The sequence below is a fragment of the Lonchura striata genome, chromosome 2 (genome assembly GCF_046129695.1).
Source record: "Lonchura striata isolate bLonStr1 chromosome 2, bLonStr1.mat, whole genome shotgun sequence".
In the NCBI taxonomy this organism is placed as follows: Eukaryota; Metazoa; Chordata; class Aves; order Passeriformes; family Estrildidae; genus Lonchura; species Lonchura striata.
In genome coordinates, this window is record NC_134604.1 from 70,567,427 (window position 1) to 70,593,017 (window position 25,591).

At 39.4% G+C, this 25,591-nt stretch overlaps 1 protein-coding gene across 2 annotated transcripts in view; it reads right to left on the reverse strand.

Moving 5' to 3' along the window:
* TNFRSF19 (TNF receptor superfamily member 19) overlaps positions 1-5,773 on the reverse strand; it is a 55,725-nt gene extending 49,952 nt beyond the window's left edge. The window contains exons 1-2 of one of the 2 annotated variants that reach the window (XM_021530631.3): positions 5,491-5,773; positions 5,212-5,296 (exon numbers count right to left, since the gene is read on the reverse strand). The gene's annotated coding sequence lies outside the window, so the exon portion shown is untranslated. Of the gene's footprint in view, positions 1-194; positions 249-5,211; positions 5,297-5,490 lie in introns of those variants that run through there. The other variant, XM_077781460.1, reaches the window with a different exon arrangement.
* Between the last annotated feature and the right edge of the window lie 19,818 nt (positions 5,774-25,591).

Consider the following 25,591-nt stretch of genomic DNA (forward strand, 5'->3'; position numbering starts at 1 on the left):
CCGCGCCCGCAGCCTGCGCGCCCGCGGAGCTCGCCGCCGCCACCGCCCTCGCCGCGGGCCCCGGCGGCGGGCACCCGGCGGCGGCAGCGGTGCCGGCGGGGCCCGGGCAGCCCGCAGAGCCCCGGCGGTGGCGGGGCAGCCGCCGCTTCCCCTCGGCCGCCCCGATCCGCGGCCCGGCTGTCGCACGCACCCACCTGCCCGCCGGCCCAGGAGCGCTCGCCCCGCAGCGCCCCCGCCGCTCCCGCCGCCGCCTCCCCGCGGCGGCCGCCCCGTCACCCCGGCAACGCCGCGCCCGCCCCGCCCCGGCCCGTCAGCTGAGCGAGGGCGGCCAATGGGATATGGGAGGGATGGGTGGATGGATGGATGGATGGATGGATGGATGGATGGATGGATGGATGGATGGATGGATGGATGGATGGATGGATGGATGGATGGATGGATGGATGGATGGATGGATGGGTGGATGGGTGGATGGATGGATGTGTGGGTGGATGTGTGGGTGGATGTGTGGGTGGATGGATGGGTGGATGGATGGGTGGATGGATGGATGGATGGATGGATGGGTGGATGGGTGGATGGGTGGATGGATGGATGGATGGATGTGTGGGTGGATGTGTGGGTGGATGTGTGGGTGGATGGATGGATGGGTGGATGGGTGGATGGATGGATGGGTGGATGGATGGATGGATGGATGGATGGATGGATGGATGGATGGATGGATGGATGGATGGATGGATGGATGGGTGGATGGATGGATGGGTGGGTGGATGTGTGGGTGGATGGATGGGTGGGTGGATGGGTGAGTGGATGGATGGATGGATGGATGGATGGTGTGAGTGGGGTGTGTGCCTGCTACCACTGGTGTGAAGCCAGGGTGAATCACAAGTGAGGGGCTGATGTCCCTTTTATCCCACCAGGAGGACAGGATAGCAGGGCACTCCTGTGCCCACCTCTGCTTCCAGATGCTGCCTGGCACTGGGACTGCAGCCCTGGCATTGCTGATCCCTCTCAGAGCTCAGGCTTGTGGTTGCTGGGCTGTTCTAAAGGTACTGGCCCTTGGCCACTCTTCAGGTGAGTGTACAATGAGTCCTTGTAATTCAGCAAAGCCCTTTCCACCTCTCCTGCCCAAAAAACATTTCAGTGGCTTTCTGACAACACACTGCAAATTCTCCTTTCTGCCAGCCCTCCTTTCCAAAGTACTTGAGTAGCTTTTTCTTCCTGCTAACTCAGAGCCTGAAATATTTTATCCATTCTGCAGGTAATAAGTTACCCAACTGTAAGCACAGTGTCTATATCAAATGCAAGTATCCATGGAGAAATGAAGAAATCCAGCCCTTCACAGATAGTAAATTTTTCATAGTCACAAAGTTGGGTGTTACTGTGACTTACTGTGACACAAATTAGGAGGTTTTCTGAAGTTAGTGATTCTCCAAGACTGAGGAAACTAATCTTGGAGACCTTGGTAAAAATACTGTTGCTGCAGGGATTTCAGGTCATTAGTTTTATTTCTAATGATTCACTTACAGTCTAGGCAACTGTAGAGACACGCAATGAACTGGGTTAGGCTCTGAAAAAATGAACAAATTATTATACTGGGAGGTAAAGCATTTTCAAATAAACAGAATTTTTGGAGCTCCGCACCAACAAAGTTTGAATATCACCAGCCACAGGGCTTCTCTAAAAACAAGGAGTGCTTATTGAAATCCAGCAAACTGTATGAAAAGAGAGAGATTATTGCTGCAAAACTAGTTGTTTTTAATTATAAAACCCAAACAACTCAGAATGAACAGTGATTTCCATGTAATTCTCTTCTAAAGGGCCGTCAAAGCAAAGCATTGCTTCAGGACCCTTGCCAGGAGGAGCTCTGCAAGAGGCTGGAATTTCAGTGAGGAATTGGCATACTGCAGTGCAACAGCAGCACATCTGTTGTGAATAGCAGCTGCTGCACAGCACTGAGCATTGTACACAGTCTCACTATTTACAGACAATCTGTTGTATCTTATCTGTTTTCTGGAGCCACCAGTGAAATTATTGCATGAGTTTTTCTTAGTAGAATCATTATGTATGTTTCAGATACTTGTTTTAAAGCAGTATAGTTAGACAAAGTTATTAAAATATCTCAGAGTTCTTGAAGTGTTGACTAAACACTCAGGATTACCATATAAAGAAACATTTAGACTTTCATCAGGCAGTGGGTTACTATGCTAATGAACTCAGAGCAATGTGTTGTCTGTAACACTGAAATGTAAACGTTTAAGTCCTTGTTGTAGCATGTAAAATCTTTCCTTTGAATGTAAAATGGATGAACTAGTTCCATTCATCATTGAAAGGTGTTGAAAATTGTAGTGTTGACTTTGTTTTAAATCATGATGCTTCTCAGGAAATTGAAGAAGTTAATTGTTACAACTAGTACAGAGATTCTCACTACAACAGAGAAAGCAAAAAAGAAATACTTGGAAAGCAATTTCAGCTGACCCCTTTGATAAGGCTAAGTTGCATGACATATCTGATGTGGAAGCAGAAATTGTACAGAAATAGGAAGTTGTTATCTCCATATCTCAAATGCTAACACAGTTCCCCCAGTCAACTGTGAGATAGATCTACTCTTGTTATGACAGCTGTTGGAAACTGATGTCAGTATAACTGTGCAATGTCTTTTGATAATCTTAACTATTACAAACCTTAAAATATGTTTGTGATGTTATCTAAGGCACACTGTTTGAAAATGGCTCTATTTATAATCAGAAATTGCTCAAGCTATTTTAATAAATAAATCATATACTTGGGAGTTTCCTAGTTAGATCAACTTGAAAAAGCATTGTGAACTTTTTGTTTCTGAAGGCTTAAGCCTGAGGATTAATTAATGTTTATACAGCTCTTAGTAAAAGCAAAGTTACTAGTGCCAAGAATTATTACTATTTAATCTTTAAAAGTCAGATCAATGACAGGCTAAGCTGTCAGAGAACTGCTATTTAAAACAATAAAGTTGCTGAAAATTCTCTTCCCACCATGCTTGAATGTGTTCTAGTGTGCTTTCATTTCAGCTGCACTTACATACAGACAAGCAAAGATATTTTTCAGCTCAATTGGGTTGACGCCCATCTTTGTTTAAATATCTGGGGAGATTACCTAAAAACCTAGGGACTTCTTACAAAATTAAAAAACTTTGTTTCTTAAATGCATTTTCAGGGCCTAAATGTTGAGAATAATTATCTATACAAATCCTACTCAACAGTGTAATCTATCTGATTAACCAGTGTTCCTTCTGTGTGCAACTTCACCCATTTGTGTGATAGGTCAGACCCTTATAGTGATAGTTTAATTGCGTTAGACTTGCACAGCTATTTTGACTTCTGAGAAAAAAGACTCCTTGTGTTATTTTTTAAAATTTACTTCCCTTTCTACTTTACACCAAGCAGAGGTAAAGTTTAGAAACAATTTTCCTCAGAAAATAAATGTACATATTGGAAAACAAGCAACAAGCAAGAGGGGACTGGAAAGGAATAGATGCTCATCAGTGAAGCATAGAATTGATAAATAAAGCCATGTTTTCAGGGTTATAGGAATGTATTTTAGTACATCATTGTTACTTGGGGAGAAATACTAAATTTTGCTTAGGCTACTACTTAAATGATATTCTTTCTTGACATCTTCTTACACATATTATTTATACAGTGCTAATTACTTTCCTTATAATATAATTGACTTGTTAAGTAAGAATATGAGTTAATTGGTGGCATAGAAAACCAAGTAATTCCAAGTCAGGCCTAGTTAATCTGTGTCTGGCATATTATCTCTTGCTATTCAGTAAATTGAAGTTTTATATTTACAAATATTGTTTTAATTAGAAGAAACTTTGCAGACTGACTAATGAAAGCTATCTACATTTATCTGGAAGTGTTGATAACTTGATCTTACTCAGATGCAAGCAGACTGTAAAATTTTGGGTTTGCATGTTGCACTATAGTGCATACTGGACTATGAACATCTTGAAGGTCCTGTGGACTGGTAGACATCTCAAAGAATAATGTTCAGGTGATGCTTGACAGCTATGATTTATGCTGACTTTTAGTTGAAATTTGTTAATAAATGTATTTAATATTTTTATACACTTAAATTTAGACTTAAGACTATATAAGTCAGTATTACTAACCACCATTAAGACTGGATCTTCAAAGACCTCAGTGTCTGGAATGTTTGCAAGTCTGGTCCCAGTTATGGGTTCTAAGTTCTTCTGAAAATCTACATTATATTTAAATACTACCAAAGGATTTTGAGTCTTATTTTAACAGCCTGAGCCCAGCTGCAGGCATAGAACACTCATGGATTTGGCCCAAAATCACACAAATATCTGGCCCTTTAAAACTGAAAATGTGTGAATAATCCTAAACCTTCAAAAGATTGTTCCCTTATAATGAATTTCTGGAGTAGATGTCTTAGAATTTCTTCAACACAATACTTCTCACAAATATGAGTTTGAGGAACAGAATACAAAACACTGTGAGTGGAAATTGCATCACGAAAATGCAGCAAAACTTCTACAAAGCTCAGCAAAACTAGCTGTCGATTTCTTAAATGTATTTATTAAAATGCCTTAGAGGAAACTTCTATCATCAGATTAGAAGATTACTTTTATTTTCAATATTTCATATGGTACAGCTGAACTATAATCTCTTCAATCTGAAAATAAAACCATTTCCTTTTGTGCATAAGGATGTTATGCTTATAAATTTAGTTCCAATAAGTTGTCGAAGTGGAGACTTTTCTTCATCTCAAGTATGGAACTATTAGGCTTAAAAGTGTTCTCTGAAGAAGACACAGTTTAATAAATGCACTGAGAGCAAACAAAGTATTACCGTGTGTAGGAGATATGGTTGGTCTTTCCTTAGAAAATAAGTACTCCCCTGAGTATTCAAATATAAATTTACAAAACCATAGATGGTATGAGTAAGCAGTGCAACTCAAAATGTTAGGTACCCCCAAAGCATTGAAAAATACTGGGTTTGCTTCAGTTTTTCTGTCTATTATTCTAGATAGCCTGTCCTATATAAAATTCTGCCCGAGAGCTGCAAACAAAATGCTGCATAAATTACATACGATCTTTTGAACTTTGTACACACAATGATGTGTAGTATTATTGGTTATGTGAACTTTATAATTCCTTAAATTCTTGCAACACAAGAACTGAAAAACAACCCCAAAATTCAGTACCTGTTATCTGATGAAGTTTTCCAGTGCCAGTTTCTGCAGCTTAATTTCACACTGCCGGAGCTTCTGTATTAAATGCTTTTACCTCCTTAAAAAAAAAAAAAAAAAAAAAAAAAAGAAAAAAAAAAAGAAAAGAAAAAAAAAAGAAAAGAAAAAAAAGTATGTCAGCACAAGCCCAGACGAAACTCCAAATCCGGGAAAATAAAATTAACCATGCAGATCAAAGGCAGACGAGCAGTGAGACCAAATGCCTGTAATCTGATCAGTGATCAGTTGCCGTACATCAAAGGCAGTGCTTTGGCGAGGAAAAAGAGCTCCTTTTCCAGCAGGTAGCTGCACTCAAACTGCTTTTCCGTGCTCCGCACTGGCTCTTTTCCCCCTTTCCTTGCTTGTGCTGGGAGAATGCACACGATTCTGAAATTCTTGGGGTTGAGTGGCTGGATCTGTAGCTTTTGAGTTCCCAAGCTGTGTTGTGGATTGTGTGTTGGAAGCTTTCCCCAGTGCCAGCGGGTTCCGCTTTATCCCTTTCATCTCGCTGAGCTGCAGATCCCATGACATCATTCAATGCTGTGGGACTGGTTAGAGAGCTGTAATACAGCCTGTGGGGGAATGCAGCTAAAGAGCAGCAAGAGTTTGCATGATTTCTAATCAGGTTAGTCCATTGTAACAAACCCAAGGCTCACTTCAAAGTCTTCACTGTGTTTAAGTTTCCTCTCGAGAAGGGAGAATAGTGTAGCTAGAAAATTTTCTTTAAAAGATTATTTATAATTTTGTCTGCAAAAGGAAATTACAATCTTTCATAAAGTTCTGAAAGTCAGACATGTAGGTCAGTTTGCTAGGCATTGTAACACATGAGAGAAAACTACTTTTGTTCACCTCTTTGTTGAGATTTGGAGCAGAGAAAATGGTGCATTTTGCATGCTGGCATTGGATTTTTGCACTGGCAAAACCAGGCACAATAGAGCATGCTCTTAGTCCCTGGCTCACGTCCTCCCTGCTGCTTACTGTGTGGCCTTTTGCAAACCATTTTATTTGAGCCTGATTCATCTGTGGCTCATGATTCTTTTACATAAATGAGCTGTGAAGCTGCCATAAGTAACTCACATAAATGTTTTTCAGTGTAAAGGCATTTTTTAGCTAGAGTAGATTTGAAATTGTCACCATTGTGCTTCGGCAGAGGAAGGCTTTTGGGGTCATGAAAGAATATGGACAGACATTCTCTGTGCTGCTGCAGGTCATAGCTCTGAGATTGCTGGAGGGTCCTGTGTCACCCTGGCGAGCAGGGGAATCCTCAAGGCTGCTGTGACTTTCTCCCTTGCAGTGCAGAGAAAAGGCAGAAGAAATGTACCACTGAATCTCATATTCAGATATGAGGCTAAGTTAGCTTTTGGCACAGAGATTGATGCAGCCCTCTGTACTTCAGCTGTTAATAAAACAGGATAGATTTTAGGATAATCAGCCATATCGAGGATGTCACTGAAGTTCCCATCCACGCATACCCCATACTTCGGGCATACCACATGTGCAGATGAAAGTGATACGAGCCTGTCAACCGGTAGACGTATGCAAATATTTACACGCCGGGTAACCGAGAATTCATGTAAAAGGCAAAAGCAGAAAGAGGCAACATGCTAGACCCGTTTGCCTTTAGCGTTGGAACAAAAGAAAACAATGGGCCGATAACGGGCTCTGGACAGCCGAGCGCGGAGCGGTCGAGGGTCCGGTGGGGGTCCCCCGTCCTGCTCCCGGCCGCGGCCGCCTGCCCGCCCGCTCTCGTGCCGCTGCCCGCCTCGCTCGGCCCGGCCGCTGGCGCTCCGCGGCACCCGGCGGGAGAGGGAGCCTTCTGCTGGCGGCACGGCGCGCTGCCGCCCGGAGAGGGCAAGGAACGCTTCCACAAGGCTCGAGAACCTTACAAAAATTGCTGCAGAATGTACATTCTGTTGCCAGCTGGACGGAGTTTAATTATTGGTTTGGGTCATCTATCCGGGCGGGACTTTGAGGACGTTCTTGTAACTGAGATGGAGAAGAGTTGATGCGCATACAAAGCAGTATGGTGCAGGTAATGAACTGACTTTCAGGTATACACTGCTGGGAAAAAAAAAAAAAAAAAAACCAAAACCAAAAACAAAAAAAACCAACCATGAACACATGAACAAACCATATATTTCTCTCCTCTGATTTCCACTTCCACCTATTATAAATAAAAGAAAATTATCCAGGCTGCTTACTTTTCTTCCAACATTAATTTGCATTCTTCTGACATACATCACTCTATCACCAGAAAGTTTTTTTGATGAGACTCCATTTGTAGCTTTCGTGGTAAAACTGGAAATGCATATATTGAAATAAAATTTATGGGTAGGCTGTGCTGAACTAAAATAACCCCTTAAATTTCAATGGTGCTTTAAGAACAAAGCTCTTCACAGAAAGCACCTCTTATTTCTCTGAATTTTAAGCAAAAGCAAGTCCTGATGGTTTATTAGATGTCTTTGATCTTTCTTTCATACATAAGAAAAAGAGAAGTAAGGTAAATTATTGCCAATCTAACCTTCTAAAGCTTAAGCATTGCATTTTGCTTTTATGACACTACTCTTCACTGTGAAGTCTGTCAGCTTGAACTATCTGCTATTTCCTATTCTATAGCTTCTCATAATTTGGCCAGATGTGTGTCATGATAACAACAGTTGTCGCTATAATTCAATATTTTTCCAAAAGCTGATAATTATTTTTCCTCCTTACCTAAAATGAGGACAGTATTATGATTTGTATAAAGCACAGAACAGACTAGCGCCAAAAGCAGAACCTACCTAAGATGACACTTCACTTTTACACTTTTTGATCATCAGCTCATGCTTTCTCTTGTAGTCACTAACCTAGCAAGGTATTCAAGCACAAATGGTCTGAAATTCATTAGGATCTGAAATTACTGGGGTAGGAATAGAAATTACTGAAACTCGAGACCCAGATTTTACTCACTCTGTAGGTATCTAAAAAGCTTTTCTGGAAGAAGTGCTTGTGATTCCTGTGCGAAACCAGAGAGTCTCTGAAGTCCTACAGAGAGAGATATCTCTTCCTAATTAATTGATTACATTTTTCTGAATTTAGAAATAATCCTTCTTGAGGAATATTTAGTGGGTTTATCCTTCTCTTTTTACCACATGAGGATCTCAGGCTCTTAGATTTGTCTTTAAGAATTTTTAGGGAAACAGAACAAAGTCCAGGGCTGCTATTCATAGCCAGTGCTTTACTGGGTCAAAGCCATAGAAGATTGTCAGTTGATAGAAATAAGAACTTTCTGGAGATGTTTCTTAAATATGACTAAATCTGGGAAAAAATATTTGTGGAAGAAACAGTCAAGTCAAATAAAGGGTTTTGTTCGCCTGCTCCATTCTTAACATATCTAATATTCAAGCCATGCTTCATATACTTGTATCGCATACATCAAATGATTCATCATGTTGCTTTATACTTGAGCTGTCTGCCCCTCTTCACTGCACCTCTTCCCCTTGCTTTCCCTCAGTGCATAGGAGCTCCAACAGACATTCAGAAAGGAGAACTATCATCAGGAGCCATCACAGGAAAAGCAGTGACATTGTTAGAGCTCACTCACTGGCCATGCAGCCACTGTTTGTGCTAGCTGCAGCCTTTCTAAGTGTGGCATAATTGCTGGATATCCTATTATAAATACCACACAAGCAGCACTGGTGCAGTTACAAGTTTTCATCGTGCATATCTACTGTGGCTGCTGTCTCCTGATGGTAAGTGGTGAGATACTGATTTATAGAGATGGAAGACCATTTTCAGAACCCTTTATGGCAGATCAGCACTGTCTCTGAAGCAATGCTTATCTATCCTGGTCCCAGCTGATGTCAGAAGTGCTGATTATTGCTCTCCTAAAGCATTAGGGGGATATTGTTCCATGAGGCAAGTCAGTCCTGTGGTCAGGAGAGATGCTTTAGAATACCCAAATCCAACCAGCTGCATGATCTGCATTGCCATCCCGATAAAAGCTAACATCCTGTTTCTGCTCTATCGCACGGCTGCTGTTAGGCTAGGTGTTGCTGATACCTACTCCCACTTCCTGCTTCAGCACTTGCAAGATCTCTGAGAGTCATAACATGTAAGAACGTCAGATAGAGCACCTTCAGGCTGAAAAATCCAGACCCTTTGGCATATCCTGAAAAACTGGCTCACTGTTATCACCTAGTGTGTCATCAGACTCACCCTAATCTGCAACACATCTGCACAGTCAATTGCAGTGCAACTTGCTCTGGTTAATATTAGCTTTAGTCATAGTTCCATTAATTTTTGATTTTCAGGGAGAAAAATTCTGTCTTCCATTTATGTGTTTTGCAATAGCAGGTCTCTGACCTCATGACTTAGGTGGAGAAAACAGGTTTTTTATGCCTTCTTTGGTCCTGAATTTTTATTGTGGTTTGCCTGTGGGATTTTTCCTCCATGGGTCTTCATAGGAGACAGTTTTGACTTGTTCCCTTATGAGTACCTTAAGATCTAAGCGAAATGGAGATTTTTAGTTCTTGGCTCACCAGGTGGCTCACTCTAAGGGAAGCCTCACGGGCATTGCCACATCTAGATAATGTGGAAAGTTTTGAATTTGGCTTTGAGGTTGTCCTCAAGGATAATGTAGATGCATGCTGTAGGAAGTAATAGCTAATTTACCTGTGATTGGGAGTCAGAAATTGTGGTTTTATTCCTGGTTCTATTACACGGCTGTGACTGGAGGCAAGTTACTTTTTCTCACTGTGCTAGATCCTCAGTTGTGTAAGTTTTAGCTAAAATTTAATCAAAGGATTAGTGTCAGTTTATGCTGTATGGCCATCCAGTTTCCCTCAGTTCCCTTCAGTATGTTTTCCTATACCTTTAGAATAATGTAAAAATAATAGTTTGTAATAATATATCTGAAATAATGCAAAGCAATTCTGCATGAATTCCAACCCAAAATAATCTGGTTCAGAAATTTATGTATTGAAAGTGTTCTTGAAGATTAATAAGAATAACAAGCATCCCTAGGGCAATAGTGTGCTTCTTACTTTACTCTGCACTGAAGTTTCACAGCTCTTACCTGTCCTTACACACATCCAAGAAATGAAGAAAGAAGCTTCTATCATGTCTTCATTCTTTATTGTTTCATTAAATGAAAGCACAAAGTTTCTTCCCTCGTCTGCGTAGAGTTTTTCACTTGTACTGTAATGGTCCACTGTGATTTTCTGCCTGTTAGGGTGGGTGAAATTCTGCACCAGCCTGCAAACTTAATAACCTAGGACTCTTTCCAGAGGTGCTGGTGGAGTTGTGTCAGTGAATTGACTTCCCTAAGGCTGCTGAAGCTTGATTAGAAGTATTGCTCATGTAGCTGAAATGGGAGATTCAATGATTTTGTAATTTGTATTTCAGAAGCCAGCAGGTATTTTTGAAGCACTGTATTCTCATTCTACTTTAAAGAAAAATTATGTACCTTGTAGCACACCCATTTCTTCAAAGCACTTTTCTAACTTTTAGTCTTAAAACATACTGAGGTTTCACCCATGAGATGTCATGTTTTGCAAAAAACTGCATAAGTCCCCCAGAACTCCAAATCCAATTCTAACTGCTCTATAGAAGATGCAATGAAGTCAGGCTAAGTGGAAAGAAAGGGTATGGAGAAACAAATCTGAGGTGTGCAATTCAGTGATCTGGAGCAGATATCCTGGTTGGCCACCTGCCTAGTTGTTGTCAAAACACAGAGTTTCAGAAGCATTCCCTTAAGGAAACTCCAGCAAAATAATTTCTAAAAGATCATGAAGTTAGTTGCAACTAGAAAGAATATTCTTATTTTAGACAAAATGTTGCTTATAAATACACATGTCTGATCATAGAGACATGCAATCACATCACCATGCTTCTATCTTCAAGCATTTTTTTAGTTTTTTCTTTTCAGTTTTTTTCTTATTTCTCACCTGATGGTTCAGAATTTCCACATTTAAATAAAACACTCTCGGTCTGTTTCACAGTTCTCATGCTACTTTTCCCTTCCTCTTCCCTTTTTTCTGCCAATCTTAAGCAGAATTGGCCCTTTCTCTCTGTCTCTATTTTCCCCACAAGTAATCAAGAACAAACTAAGAACAAGTTTACTGAGTTCTTTTTGGTCAGTGTTTTACTTGAAATTGTTTTTTCTTGTCAGTGCTTTATTTGAAATTGCTTTCTAAAATACTCTTTTATATCAGAGCTTTGATTCAGTACATATTTAATTAAAGCATGAACCTGTAGGAATGCAGCAGTCAAGATGCTCAAATAATACTTGCAGTTTCCTGTGAATCCTATTAGTACAGACCTTAATGACACAATTCTAGTTTCCCTTGTTTGTCATTACTTTGATATCTGGGAGCTCACTTCAGTGGAAGTAGTACAGAAAAATCCTGTACTGTCTAAATTCTATATTCCAAAGTACACATACTGCAAACAAAAATCCAAGTTTCTGTGCTGAGCAATTCAAGTTCCTTATGGAATGACTGCAAACTGTGGTCACTCACTCCCTCTGCAGTCAAAAGCCTAATCTTAGTCACTAAAAAAATTATAATGATATTCAAAAGTCAAAAGGGGGAGAGAGTTAAGATTTCTTGAATTCCATCCATATATCTGTATAGCAAAGCACTTATATGTCCATATCTTTAAGCAGGAGACAGTCAATAGGACATAAATAAATGCATATTTCTGAACTGAGGCCTAGCTTGCATGTTATTTTTGGATATTCAGACATAAAGAACCTGTCCTCAGATGATGACATACAGTAACTAACTCATAGAGCAGCATTAGTGTAATTTTTGGCTGAGTTTCACCTCCCAGAGAAGAGGAGGTTTATTTGAAGAAATTAAAGAAAAGAAGATATACAGATTGTCACCACTCTTAAATAGGTGGCTTTGATAAACAGCACTATCATTAATAAGGCATCTGAACAGAATCAATGTCTCAGAAGAAATAGTAACTAGATCTAATCTGTTAGCAATTGTCTGCAGACCCAGTTGCAACACATCATTTTTTTCCACATATTCTACTTTGAAAGAGTTGATAGATTTGCTAATTTTCTTTTTTTCCCCATTTCCTGGTTATAGATGATAAACTATACTTTTCCTGTATGAAATAGTCACAGCTTTATCCTGCTGTCTTTAAGAAATCTTCCATATTAGCTACAGCCATAAAAATACCAAACAAATAAGAAAAAATATAATCAAAAGAGTAGAGGTTATAAAAGACGTTAGGCTCAGCTGATCTGCTGCCAGCTTTTTTCAAAGCAGATGTTCTTCTTCTGACATTCATCTGTTTTCAGTCTGGAGTTCTGTATCTATTTTAACACATTTTCTAGCTCATGATTTGCAAAGTTTCAGTATATTTTCCCTAGATACATTTTTGCACTCTTCCTCACCTTGAGGCTCTTTGTGCTCTTCTAAAAAGCAATGAGGTATGAAAAAATATTTGAAAACAATGGAAAAAACAAGAGACTATAAACACTAGGTGAAGATGACTCAGGAAAAGCAATCCTAAGTTCTAATAAAATCTTCAAAGTCATTCTCTAAGTGATGAGAGGGCAACTTTTTTTTTTTATTTTATTTTAATTCCTTGCTGAATTTCCACAGAAATGTAATTTCTTAGAAGCCTATTTATTCTGTGGAAAATGTAATTTCTTAGAAGCCTATTTAGTCTGTGGAACATGCCCTTGCATGATAAAGTGTTTTATTTCTTGATTTATTTTTTAGTGATGTACTTGCTCACTCTCAAAACACTGAGCTGTAGAAACGTGGATCCATTATTTATGTGATATATCCCAGCTTTCGACTTATTCCATGCACTTGTTTATTAAACACACACTTTTATCAAGGAATGAACTTCATAGCACAGCCAAAACCAATGACAATGCCCCCATTGTTCTGCAGCTTAACATCATGCTAGATGAAGCAATTCCTTCTTTTGTTTATTTTGGATCTCATGACTTGTTTTATTTTATATTCACAAATTCTTATACTGAAATAAACAGGGAAAATTTGTTCCATACCAACACTTGGGATTTTGTTTTAAGTTTTAGTAATAATAACTAGCAATTGAAGGATGCCATGATCTATGAGGTAATGGATTCCTATATGTTCCACAAGATCACAGCAATTGTCTAGACAAAGCCCTCTGTCTTGTTGGACTCCTTTTGAAAGCAGGATCTATGTGAAGATGCAGTCTACAATTAGCTGCAGAATGGCAGTAAATCTATAGGGTAATTCTGGGTTATATACTCACCATCATCAGTAGCAAGTGTTTTTGGAAATTTTAGGTGCTGCTGCTATATCTGTGTAACAGTTTGCAGTGATCACAATACAAATCTTTTATTCTGTTCCTCCTGAACCAGCATCATCTGGCCCTACACTGCCCCGCCTTTCTCCTGCAAGCTAGAACAGATGTTACTTGCAGAGGCTCCCTTCTCTAGGAAAAGAAGGGGTACAGCCTTGAAACTCTCTGTGTTTTCACATCATTTTCTCTGTCTTTTGAAACACCTGCCTCAGAGCAGACTGGAGTATTCAGCAGAGAATCCGTATGTCCTAAAAGAAGAAGAGGATGACAAAGTGGGTCCTGTGAGACAGGAGAGGTGAACACAGAGAAGACCTCAGGCCTCTGAGAACCAGTCTGCCCTGTGACACTCACTGTCAGAAGTTATTTTCAATCACCAAGTCAATCATAAAATACCAGGTTAAAATGGACTTCAAGGATCATCTGGTCCAACCTTTCCTGGCAAAAGCATGGCCTAGAAAAGATGGCACAGCACCTTGTTCAGCCAAATGATAAAATTGTCCTGTGTTGGCTAATCCACCACTTCCCTGGAGATATTATTCCAGTGATTCATTTTTCTCATTGAGAAAAATATTCCTCTTGTGTCTAATTGGAATCACCCCAGGAGTAACTTGTACCCATTACAAGTGACTTTTCCATGTGACTCCTTGTAAAAAAGCATTTTCTTTGTCTCCATTCTCTTTGTAGTCAAGCCATGCTTTAAATGCTGGAACAAGATGATAAGGTCTCCCCTAAGCCTTTGTTTCTCAAGGCTGAACAAGCCTGGTTCTCTCAGTCCTTCCTCAAAGGGCAGATTTCCCTCACCTGTGTGGCTCTTCTCCAACCTATCTCCAACATCTTTTATTGTGTAGTGGGGATCAAAACTGAGCACAGTATTTTAGAAGACATCCTGTATCCTCCATGGTACAAAAGTGACTGTTATGGAATGGCACTGACAGTTTCTGCAGAAGATTGTAGTAAGGCTAAAACACTTATGACTGCATGATACTTATTTGGTACTGGTATCAGTGAAAGGTTTGCAAAGTATTACTCATCACTACTACAGGAAAAACACATAAGAAAAGATTACTGAGATTGTTTTACTCTTATTTCCTGATCTTTGATGATATTTGCTGTATTTGCTTATTTAAAGTGAATAAAACTTGTGATTTCATCAGCTTCTGTATGTCTGTCCCCAGTGTTTTATTTGTTCAGATAAGGAAAAATAAATAATTCAAATCAGTTGTAAGTACCTGTTTTGTACAGCTATGCTGTCCTCACATTCTGATAAACTGCAGCTACACTGACTTCTCCAGCCTTGGTTGAGCACTGGGCTTCCTACAGAGGTATCTTTTGTGCCAAATAAAATTGTGCCAGAATTCAAATTTCCTTACTGATAGTCTAATGGAAGAACCTGTTTGGTCTTCCCTTTCACATGCTGGAAAGTGTTTGTAACATGCCAACAACTCAAATTCAATAAAACATATAAGGCAATGCCCAGTCTTACTTTCCTCTATGACCTGAGTTACAGCCATAGCCAAAGAGTAGCACTTTAATGCTGTGTCTCCTTTTGTAGTAGGCAGAAAGGCCATCAATTTCAAGAGCTTTGGCTTCCCCTCTGAGGATTCAGTGAGGGGCTGGTGGGACAAAATGCAGATTTACCTATGAACTTTGCATTATATCGACACCATGTGCTGATTTTGATTAGCTGTGTCATCTTCTGATCTAAACATTGATTGGAAGCAGGTTGACTGATGCTACATGTTGTCAGGCTACAGGCAGGCTGCCATCAGTTCTGTCATGCTGAGCAGCAAGGACTTCTGTCAAGTGCTACCTGGAGATATTCTGGTTGGAGAAAGAAAATTTGTGTTGCTGGGCATTTGTGAGGCAATCATTCCTGTAATTTATCCAACCTGCATGAGCAGGGTTGATGAACAACAAGCACCTTATTGGGATAAGGGAACAGCTAGAACAATCCTTTTAATATGTGTGCTCTTTATTTCATTTCATATCTCCACTGGGTAAATATATAGAAATAATTTAAAAATAAGTATTATAAAGAATAAGTATTATTTAATTTTATACCTCTTCATTAGCCACAGTAAAAAGAATGGACAAACACTGGTAATGAGGCAGTGATGGGACATCTGATATCTCTGAGACTCATATATCTAAGGGACAAGGAGGGATCTTACTACCTCCCAATAAATGTACAGGACAACTGTTCATTGTTCATTCAGAGAGCCCAACCTGTTTCTAGTGCCCTGTATCACAAAGCTGTACACTGTACCTGGTGGAAGATCTCATTACTCAAAGACTTGGTGCTTGGTGGTGGTAGAATTTTGGCTGTTTGAAAACAAGAGCCTTTTGTTCTGTAAACTTGTCTGAATAGTGAAATGCCCAGTACTGTTCATGCTATTTATGCTGCCAGGAAAAACTTTAGCCAGCAGTGAGTTCAGGATACACTTGATGACAGGCGTGGCTTCAGGAACCCTCAGAACACCACTACTATCCGGATGTATCAAATCCTGGTCATTTGAGGCATTGTGGTGTGATTTCAAATGCATTTATTTCCCAGACTCATTATATTGATAGGAGTGTGCAGACACAGGCCAAATCCCATTGCACGGAGTTTAACTTCACAAAAGCTGTAATTTCCTGGTGATGGCCCACACATCACTTTAAGAATGAAACCCAGTGGAAGATGCTAAATCACTGTAAAAGATCTCTAGCACAGGGTAAGACAGTGGGCAGAGTGGTAGGTGGGCGCAGATGAAAATGTGTTGAAATTTGCATTAAGACGATAATCTGCAATTAAGAGGTTTGCTGTGGTATTTATGAAAATGCACAGAGATTTACAGATTAGTGCTATATTTTCAGGCAAGATTTGCAGAACAGTAACCTTGAAAAGTATAGGACCTTGCATAATATTACAGTAACTCAAAGACAGAATTACAAATAGCAAGTGTTATAATAATGACCCTATCTCTAGCAACATAAAATGAAAGGTTCTGATGTAAGAACTTTTTAGGATCCTTTTTTCGTGGCATAAATATGTTTGTTTATGTTATTGGCACTATGATTTGCTACATTTTCTCACTGTTAAAAGCTTATCTGCTAGCCAGCTATGGGAAAGTGACTAAATTGCCAGCTGTTTGGGGCAGTACTGACACCTTGTGTAGGTCATCTCTGCACATCTGCTCTTCCTTCAGCCCTGCTGGTTCAGCCTGGCCAAAGCTCACTGTTGCCTGACTCAGATCACACAAAGGTTTTGTGGGGTGTTGACTCCTTTGCAGAAAAGCAGCTTGCCTGACAGAAGGCCCTTCATCCTGCTGTCCCCAGCCCCAGCCTGTGCAGGCTCCCTGGGCTTGCCTGCAGGGACAGATGCTGCCCCTGGGTCTCTGCTCAGTGAGCGCTGGCTGCCTTCGGCTCGGGCTCTCTGGTGGGGCAGCGATCCACTCGGGGCCAGGGAGCAGATACCGCCTGCCATTCTGTGGGAAAGGCAGTGTGCAGCACATCATGTGCTCCTTGATTCCTTCTGTCTGACATGGAGGGAGCAGCATGTCACACCACTTTGAAATGGACTGAATCAGTATAAATAATTGTACTACTTACTGGATCTTTAATCCTTCGAACATCATGTTAATATGTGTCTTGCCTTTTTGATATCCACAGCTTTCATGTGCCTCTTCCTCAGCATAAACACTTTGAAAACAGACATGCATGTTGGAAGATTGTATAGAAGGAGGAGAGTATAAGGTTTACATTTTGGGAACTGGTAATCTCTCTGGTTTAAAAGGCTTTGATAGCTACCTTTTAATTAGGGATGTGCCAACAGTGATTTACATCCCTATTCCCAAGAAATGTAGTTCTGTTCAAACCTGCATTTTAGTGTCATGGTAATGGTTGCCCCAACTACCTTTTAGAGCTAAGCTCTTTCTCTTCATACAGAAACTTCTGTTGAAATAGAAGGTACTGTGGATATGATTCAATTTGTCTGTCATTATGTCCATTTCACCTTCATCTTTTGTGAATAGTATTTTGCATTTTCAATAAGTGATTTAAATTAACCACTACCTTCCACAGAAGCTCACAGTTAAAGTCTAAATGTTATTTACTTCCCTTTAATTATAAAGATACACCAGGGTAGTTTGCAATTAAAGATAATGATAATGTTGTTTGATACCTTGTGGGGAAAAGTTTAAATGTTTCATGACCAAGGAGTTCTAGAAAAGAGGGCAGCAAAAATAGCCGAAGGTTCTTTTTTTCCTTCTCTCTTCTGGAGAATGAAGGTAACAACCCCCAGGAAATTTGGTATGTAAACAAAATGCAGCAAGTTGGTAAAAGTTGAGGACTCATTGGATGCAAAAGAAGAGAGGTAGCACTGAAAACCACAGAAATAAGCTCACACAAATCTTGAGAGTCACCTGCAAGAGGTCACCACACCATTCCCAGATAACTGCTTGTGTTCTCCCACTGGAGACAGCAGGAGCAGCACATCAGGGGCTTCTGTCCAGACCTACCTCTTAGAAGCACAGAATCAGAGATCATCCTGAGCTGGAAGGGAACCACAGGGATCATTGAGTCCAACTCGTGGCCCTGCACAGGAGAGCCCAAGAACTACACCATGTGCCTGAGCACATTGTGCAAGCACTTCTTGAGCTAGTAGCTAGGGCTTTTCATCTTATTATATTAACAGTTGAAACAGAATCATTTTCCCTGTGTATGTTGCTAAATTATAGCATTACTACTTACTTGGACTTAGATTATTTTGTTCTGTTGAAGTTTGCATTTAGAACTGGCATAAGCAGCTACCACAGCTTAGCTGAGACACAGCAACTTCTCTCCTTTCTCAGCCCTAGTGCAATGAGATCCTTCTTTCAAGGTAAACAGAAGAGGAAAATAAACTTCTTTGAGTTAGCTGTCTTAAAGAATCAGAAGCATCTTATAGATGTTTGTCAGCATGAAAAACACTGGGGATATACAGGAGGATGTATGTTTTGTTGATCACTACAATAGAAATACTGAAGAAACTCTAAAATAAGCAGCAGAAAGAACAGAATAAAGGCTACTATGGTCCAGCACTGCAGAAAAAGATGTGGCAAAAAAGCTTTCAGTTTAAGGGCTAAATGGTGCAGAATTTGCTGCTCTACTTCCCATTGATTTAATTATGCTGTGCCAGGGAATGGAGACCTTGCCCAATTTTTGTATCAAGGGAATCCTCAGTTCTATAAATAAATTCTTTAGCCCCCCAAAATGGACAACTGTCAAAACTAGCTAGGTATAGTAGGTATAGTAATATGTAAGAATTTCATGTTGATATTAATATAAAGTATACTTGTTTTTTGATATCTGGAAATTATTTTCAGTACAATAGGGAGAAAGGAAACAAAGGATGATAATGATTTTGTTATTTTTACAGTAAAATAAAATGAAGATTCTTATGTTTATGATGGGACAAAATTTTATCACCGAACAAGCAACACAGATGCTGGAAAATAAAATACATAAGCATTTTAAATTTAATTACTTAGGACATTTGAAAGTATTTCAGTTACAAAAGGAAAACACAAGGAATTTTTGGTTTTATTTTTTGTTGCTTGCCATATCTGCTGTTGAAGTAAACAGAATATTCACTTTACTAGAAAGAAGATTTTTATTTATCTACTTTAAATTGAAGACTTCCTAATGTAAATTTTAACTTCAAAGTATCATATGTACAGCATGCTGAAGTACATTTTCACATGTTTCCCAATAAGTAGCTGCTCCTTTCAGTAGGAGGGCAAGATGGAAGATACTGTGAGCAGAATTAGAGGGCCCTTCAATTAGTATGAAAAATCAGCCCTGTTCCCATATTTTAAGTCTTGTGCTTCCTGATGGATTTCAAAGTCTTTCATTCTGCCCACCCATAGAGTAACTTGAGCTCTTACTAGTTAGAATTTCTGAATATTACAATTGGTTAGTATGATTTATGTTCTCTAAGTGCTGCTGTCTCTCAGCTGTCATTTGTCTGGCAGGAATCTGTAGCCACCTGCCATGGCATAAAAACAACGTTCTACAGTTTTATGCTGTGCAGCCTTATCTAAACTGAAGATGTGCCATGGCAGGTGGCATATGCTTCATCATTATATTTCAATTTAGTATTCCAAGTCTCGTGCCAAAGTAATTTCCTGAAACTTTGTCTATCTTGATGCAGACAATTGTAATTCTCTCTTTTAAATGTATCCTTCCTCTTTTGCATATGTAATTTTGTAGGAGGTGAAAGTGTGTATAATCTGATGTAGTTATTCCATGCATACACCCACCTTTTAAGAATATTTTGTATGCAGATGCCCTAAGCTCAGAAGTTCTAAACAGGTTTTTCTGGGTTATCAAAATTCCCCAGGTTTCCCCTTCCCATGGTAAAATTTATGTGATATACTCTTGGTTTGGAAATGTGTGTGAAAATCTCCTGTAAAGGTCTTTTAAGGGAAATTATACTTCGTTTGCCATTCTGTAGGCCCAGAGACTCCCTCTAAAGCTGGGCAGATACCCGATATCTTCCATGGTTCATTGGGAATTCTGTCAGTTCCTACCACTTGTGTTTATTCCAGGGTCCAGCCAGGTGCTCATCCTAAGGTAACTGCAGAAATGTACGGCTAAGCCAAGGGTGAGAAGCAGTTTGAATGAATAGCATGGTGAAAAAGAAATTATCCTGGACTTAGCACTGTGCTAAGTTGCTATTGGGGGTCCAAGGAAGTTTTTTGTAAGCAAGACAGGTTATCTCCTTTTCACATGTCAGTCTGCAGCCTGGTGGTGCACTGTTCTCTGAGGACATCCCAACTCTGTGCAAAGGAAAATGACCTGCAGCTCTTCCACATTTTTCTTGGGGAATGCTTCATGGCCTCTGGAGGAAGCCCAGTTGGATTCTTAGTCCTGATTTTGGCTGTGCAAGGCCTGCCTTCCACCACCTGTCACAGGTTCTCCTGGGGGTGCCTGAGAGAGGGGTTACTGGCAGACAAACCCTCAAATGTCTTTTTTTTCCAGGGGAGGCAGATTTGGGGGTGGAGTGATGAGAGCCACATGTGAGGAGCTCCCTGAAGGCACTGAGGCAGGCCAGTAGTTTAAGCATTGTAGAAGATCATATTAACTTAATGAGATCTTGGCTAGTTTGATATTCATAGTGGTTTCATTCCTCTTGCCCTTTCCCACCCTACCAAGGATTAGTGATTAAGAACTACTTTTTGCTTGATTGCTTTTTAATTCTACTGCTTTAAGTGGTAAAACTGGATAAGATATACAATATGCATTATACTGCTTGTGCTTTATGACTACTCAGCTCTCTGGAGTTGCACTAAGGCCAAAAGGATCAGGACCAAAAATTACTCTGGCCTTTGAAATCAGCTTTAAACATACATCTCATAGCCTGGGGTGAGGAAGCTTGTGGCCTTTCAGCTGTGACTTGCAGGTGATTCAGAGGCAGTTCTCATGATGAGATCTCAGTGCCAGGCTGCCAGCAGTGCTGCAGCATCTGGCTGCAGGAGGAGGCGAGCAAGCAGGAGGCAGGGAGACCCAACATCAGCCAGAAATGTAACACCAAGCTCCATGCTCCATGCTCCATGCTCTGCCCTTTCCCAAATTACTGCAGGGTAGATGGATTCCCACTGCACTATCACCACCCTCATCCCCTGACATATGCCTGGAGTTTCCTGTGTCCTTCAGATCTCAGGGTACATAGTATGTGACATTTGGCCTTAGCTCCTGTGAAGATTCTGAGTGCTTACAGAAGAAAAATGGGCACCCTAATGGCAAGTCTCTAAAGTACTTTTAGGTAAAGAAATTAAAAGCTATCTCACCTTGTCTTCTTTAAACACACTACCAGCTCTTCTCACTTTTCCCACTGCTCTAAGTCATCCCCTGTGTAAATGATTTTCATTTGGTTCAATGGTTGACTGAAATATCAACTTTGATCAAAGGAAAATGTTCTTGAGACATTCTGTGTGCAATTGCCTTTAAACTAATGTTTGGGATGGTAAAATGTCATAATTGCCAGTGTTTATACTGGCAAATGCATGTGCACATACAGATATGCAGACAAATACCATGTGGCAAAATTTTGCTATCATTTATTTCACTGCATACTCATCACATTGTTATGTCTAAATATGTTTAGGACAATTTCAGGAAGAAAAAATATGGTATATTTTATACTATTTATCTGCTGAAAGGGCTTAGAAAAACATCGAGAAGGAGTCCAGAAATTAATGCTATGATAGGTTAGCATACTGGGCATGGAATGCAACCAGTTACACAAAAGACAGCTAAACCACTTCCAAAGTAATAGAAGTGTTGAAAAATAAAATAATTACTGTAGAACAAGAGCACACTCTTGATGTAAAAATAGCAAAGAGAGCCAGTTTATTCTTACTGTCATGAAAGCAGCAAATAAAATTTCCAATTAATAGAAGAGTAATTATGATAATAATGTCTTGAATTGGTGAACCCTTCTAGGTGAAGATTCTCAAGTAATTTTAAAAAGGAATAGGTCAGAATTATTACCATTACAACAACAAAGGAGGACAAAATCACCTCATATCAAAAATATCCATTCGAAATATTTTGGCAGATATTAAAAATAAGACCAGATGTGTAGAAGTAGAGGAATTGCTATATCCTTGCTGAGGCAGTAATTTATGGAGAGGATTTGTTGTGGAATTTACCCCTTACTGCAGAATTGGTGTCTCCATTTCGTGGGTGTGCCCACACTTGTGAAGCTACTGGAATTTATTGAATTAATTCTGGAATTTACAGTAATGATTCCAGAATAAGTTGGTAAATTTCCAGAGAAACTCCCAGTCCCAGTTTTAAAATATTTCTGGCCCTGAAGTTTGAGAAACTATGTGAGTTTATTTGTATGGTTGTAAGGAAATAGATTTGCCTTCCTGAGGTCACAGAGGAAGCCAGAAATAATACAGTTGAGAGATGGGATCTGCCTTGTACCAGGTTTGTTTAAACTTAAAAGGCAAATCCACAGCATAGTAAAGATGAAATCTAGACAGAAAGATGAAATAAAAACAACTTACTGTCAGATAGCATAGAAGCAGAATTATAGAATGGATGCTTCATCATCAGAGTAAAACTTCAAAATTCTTGAAAATTCAAAAAAATTGAAGGCTCCTTGAAGTCACAGATTTCTGGCAATTTTCTCTCATGTACTACAAAATTTGGGATTTTTCGTGAAAAAAGAAATAATACCCAGCTTTCGGCAGGGCACACTAAAACTCCAAAAGAAGCTGCACATCATGCTTGAGGCCGTGGTAGGAAGATTGTCCTACTGGGTAAAACTACCCACACTCAAACCTAAATTGCTCCAGCTCTGCATAAGAGCCTTACATCCTCCTAACACTCACATGGGAGCTTTTGGTAAAGGTGACTCAGTTCTACAGGGGCAATCAGCAGAAACATTGCTCAATTCGAGTGCCTCAGGATGTAGAATTTATATTATATTGGCATCACAAAACTCCAGAAATATTATTAAATTATTTTCCATCTCAGTGAAGTAAATAGTTTGATTTCAAACATGTGCACATATGGGAGAAGTTATATAAGAAAAGTTTGGTGTATTAAGGTGAGCAGTAGAGGTTTAGTAGTAAAGTCAATTCTGATCTATGGATTGGGGAGTCTGCACTCTCTAAGAAGAGTATCCATAGTCTCTATTTCCAAACTCAGCTGTTCTGTTTTGGGTTTTGTTTGGTTTATTTATTTATTTTTAAAAACTAACAAGTTTTGATCATTGGGAAAAGTAGCTATTTTATACAACAGTGAATTATTTTTTCAATATTTTTTTTTTTTTTTCAAAACCTTTGAATGAAGCATTCCAGTCCTAGTGTCAAGGGACTGGCTTACAGACACTGAAGTTGGGGGTAGTTCTATTGCTGATTTCAGCAGACTTTGAGGATCTGCAATTGGTTTGTCTTAACTTGTTCCTGTCTAAAATCTTTACAAGTCATGGAAGTAGCAGAAAGTTACTGCTTGGGATATTTATGTTCTTGTTTCTAAATTCAATTTGGTTTTGACATACAGCTATGAAAGAATAAAATAGAAAATATTCTACAGAGCACATTATGGGTGAGTGACATTTTTCAGTTCAGAAACCCATGATATGCTGTTAAAAAACAATTTAGATATATTTCAAATGTCAGAGTTCCAAGGAGCTGTAGAAAAATGTGATTTATTTTCCACACATTATTATCATAGTAGATGAAGATATATGGTGATTAAATACCTGTAATGGACTCAGAATAGGTAAAGCTCACTTCAAGTTCTTTTGGGGGAAGGAAGAATATTTAAAATAAAAAAATTATTTTTAAATACTGAAACATACATACATATTTTAATATGCCTGTCAAAATGATCTATGTGAAAGATAACGTTAAATGATTCTCAGTGCTCTTATATGAAACTTTGTTCTTATATTGAGATGCTTGGGAAGAGGTAAATATAAAAAGACAGATTGTAAATGCAGGGTCATCTGTGTGTCAGTACTTGAGAGTACCATTACCTGCCATTGGTAAGAACAGCTTGATGCCACCAGTAGTAACACTTAAATTCATAAATGGTATCCTGATAGGTGTTGGCTGTGATGTTTGTCTCCCTGTCTCAGCCTCCTGCGCAGGAAATTTTCAAGACGATTGTCATCAGAACATGATGCTTTGTTGAAAAAGAAACTTTCTTTCCTTGCATGTGCAAACAGTGGAATATAGACTGAATATGCAAATTGAAATACTGTTTTTGGCATTAGATAGTCACAGAACTCAGAGAAAAAATGTAGTCCCTGGGTCTCATGTCTACATGTCAAGACGGTGAAGGGCTGAAGTAAGGACCATAGTCCTCAAAAAACCAGCCTCAGGGTGAGACTCAATGAATGTTTAAGTACCTATATGAAAACCAGAAACTCACCATGAAAAGGCTTTTTGAACTCTAAGACAAACTAGGCTTTAATAGCCTCCAGTTGGTGCAAGATGAAGCAGATAAATGCAAACTGCAAATAAAGCACACATTTTTAATAGAGATGTTAATTAAACCCTGGAAGAGTTCATCATGGGTTGTGGTGGATTTACCATCACTGGAATAATTTAAATCAAGTTCATATGTGTTTCTAGAGGTCTCCTCCTGTTGAGAGGGAAGTTAATTCAAAGCAGTTCTGTGGCCAGTATTGTTCATAGAGTTAGGTTAGATGATCTCAGTTGTTACTGGCCTGGTTAAATATTAATCTAACAAACCCCATTTTGTCTACATAGAATGAGGAGAATTAGCTATAATCTGAAACAAATAGAGCATCACAAGCTTTTTCAGAAAAAAGGTAGCCTCAGAGATGGAGCACAAGCTGGGCAGGTGGATAGGGATCTTGGAAAACAAACACTTAAAGATGTAGAAGGAACCAGGATAGTAAAAAAAAAAAATGAAAAACAATGAAAAGTGTTTATCTTCTGGGAACAAGAAAACAACAACAAAACAAAAAACCAACAAAACAAAACCAAAAACCCAACCAAACAACAAACAAAAAACCCACCACACCCCCACCCCCCACCAAAGCAAATGAAAAACCCAAGACCCCCCCAAACAGACAAACAAAAAACCCCCAAACCAGCCAACATTTTCCCACATGCTTATATGAAATAAGTGGAAGGACGAGGATAAATAGAAGACACAGAAAGATAGCATGGTCAGAGATTGTTATGCTATGTTATGCGGGGAAGAAGTCACAGTTTCTGTCAGAATGAAGTGAAAATTAGTTGCACTAGTGTTGAAACACATAAAGTACTAAATGATACATGTTGGAGCAGCAGTGATCTTTTGCTTGGCACAAGTCCCTGATGTGTATAAAATGATGCAAATGGCGTTTACTGAGGACTAACAGAAAACAGTAACATGCTTTAAAGAGCTGCTGAAATTCCCGAATGGTTCCTTAGATGATCAGCAAGTATTTTTTTTATTGGATATGTACTTGGCTAGATTGGAAGGTTATGCAACCCTTGAATTATCTTGTGTGCCATCTATTTAATGATGTGTTTTCCTGGGAACATATTTTAATAAATAT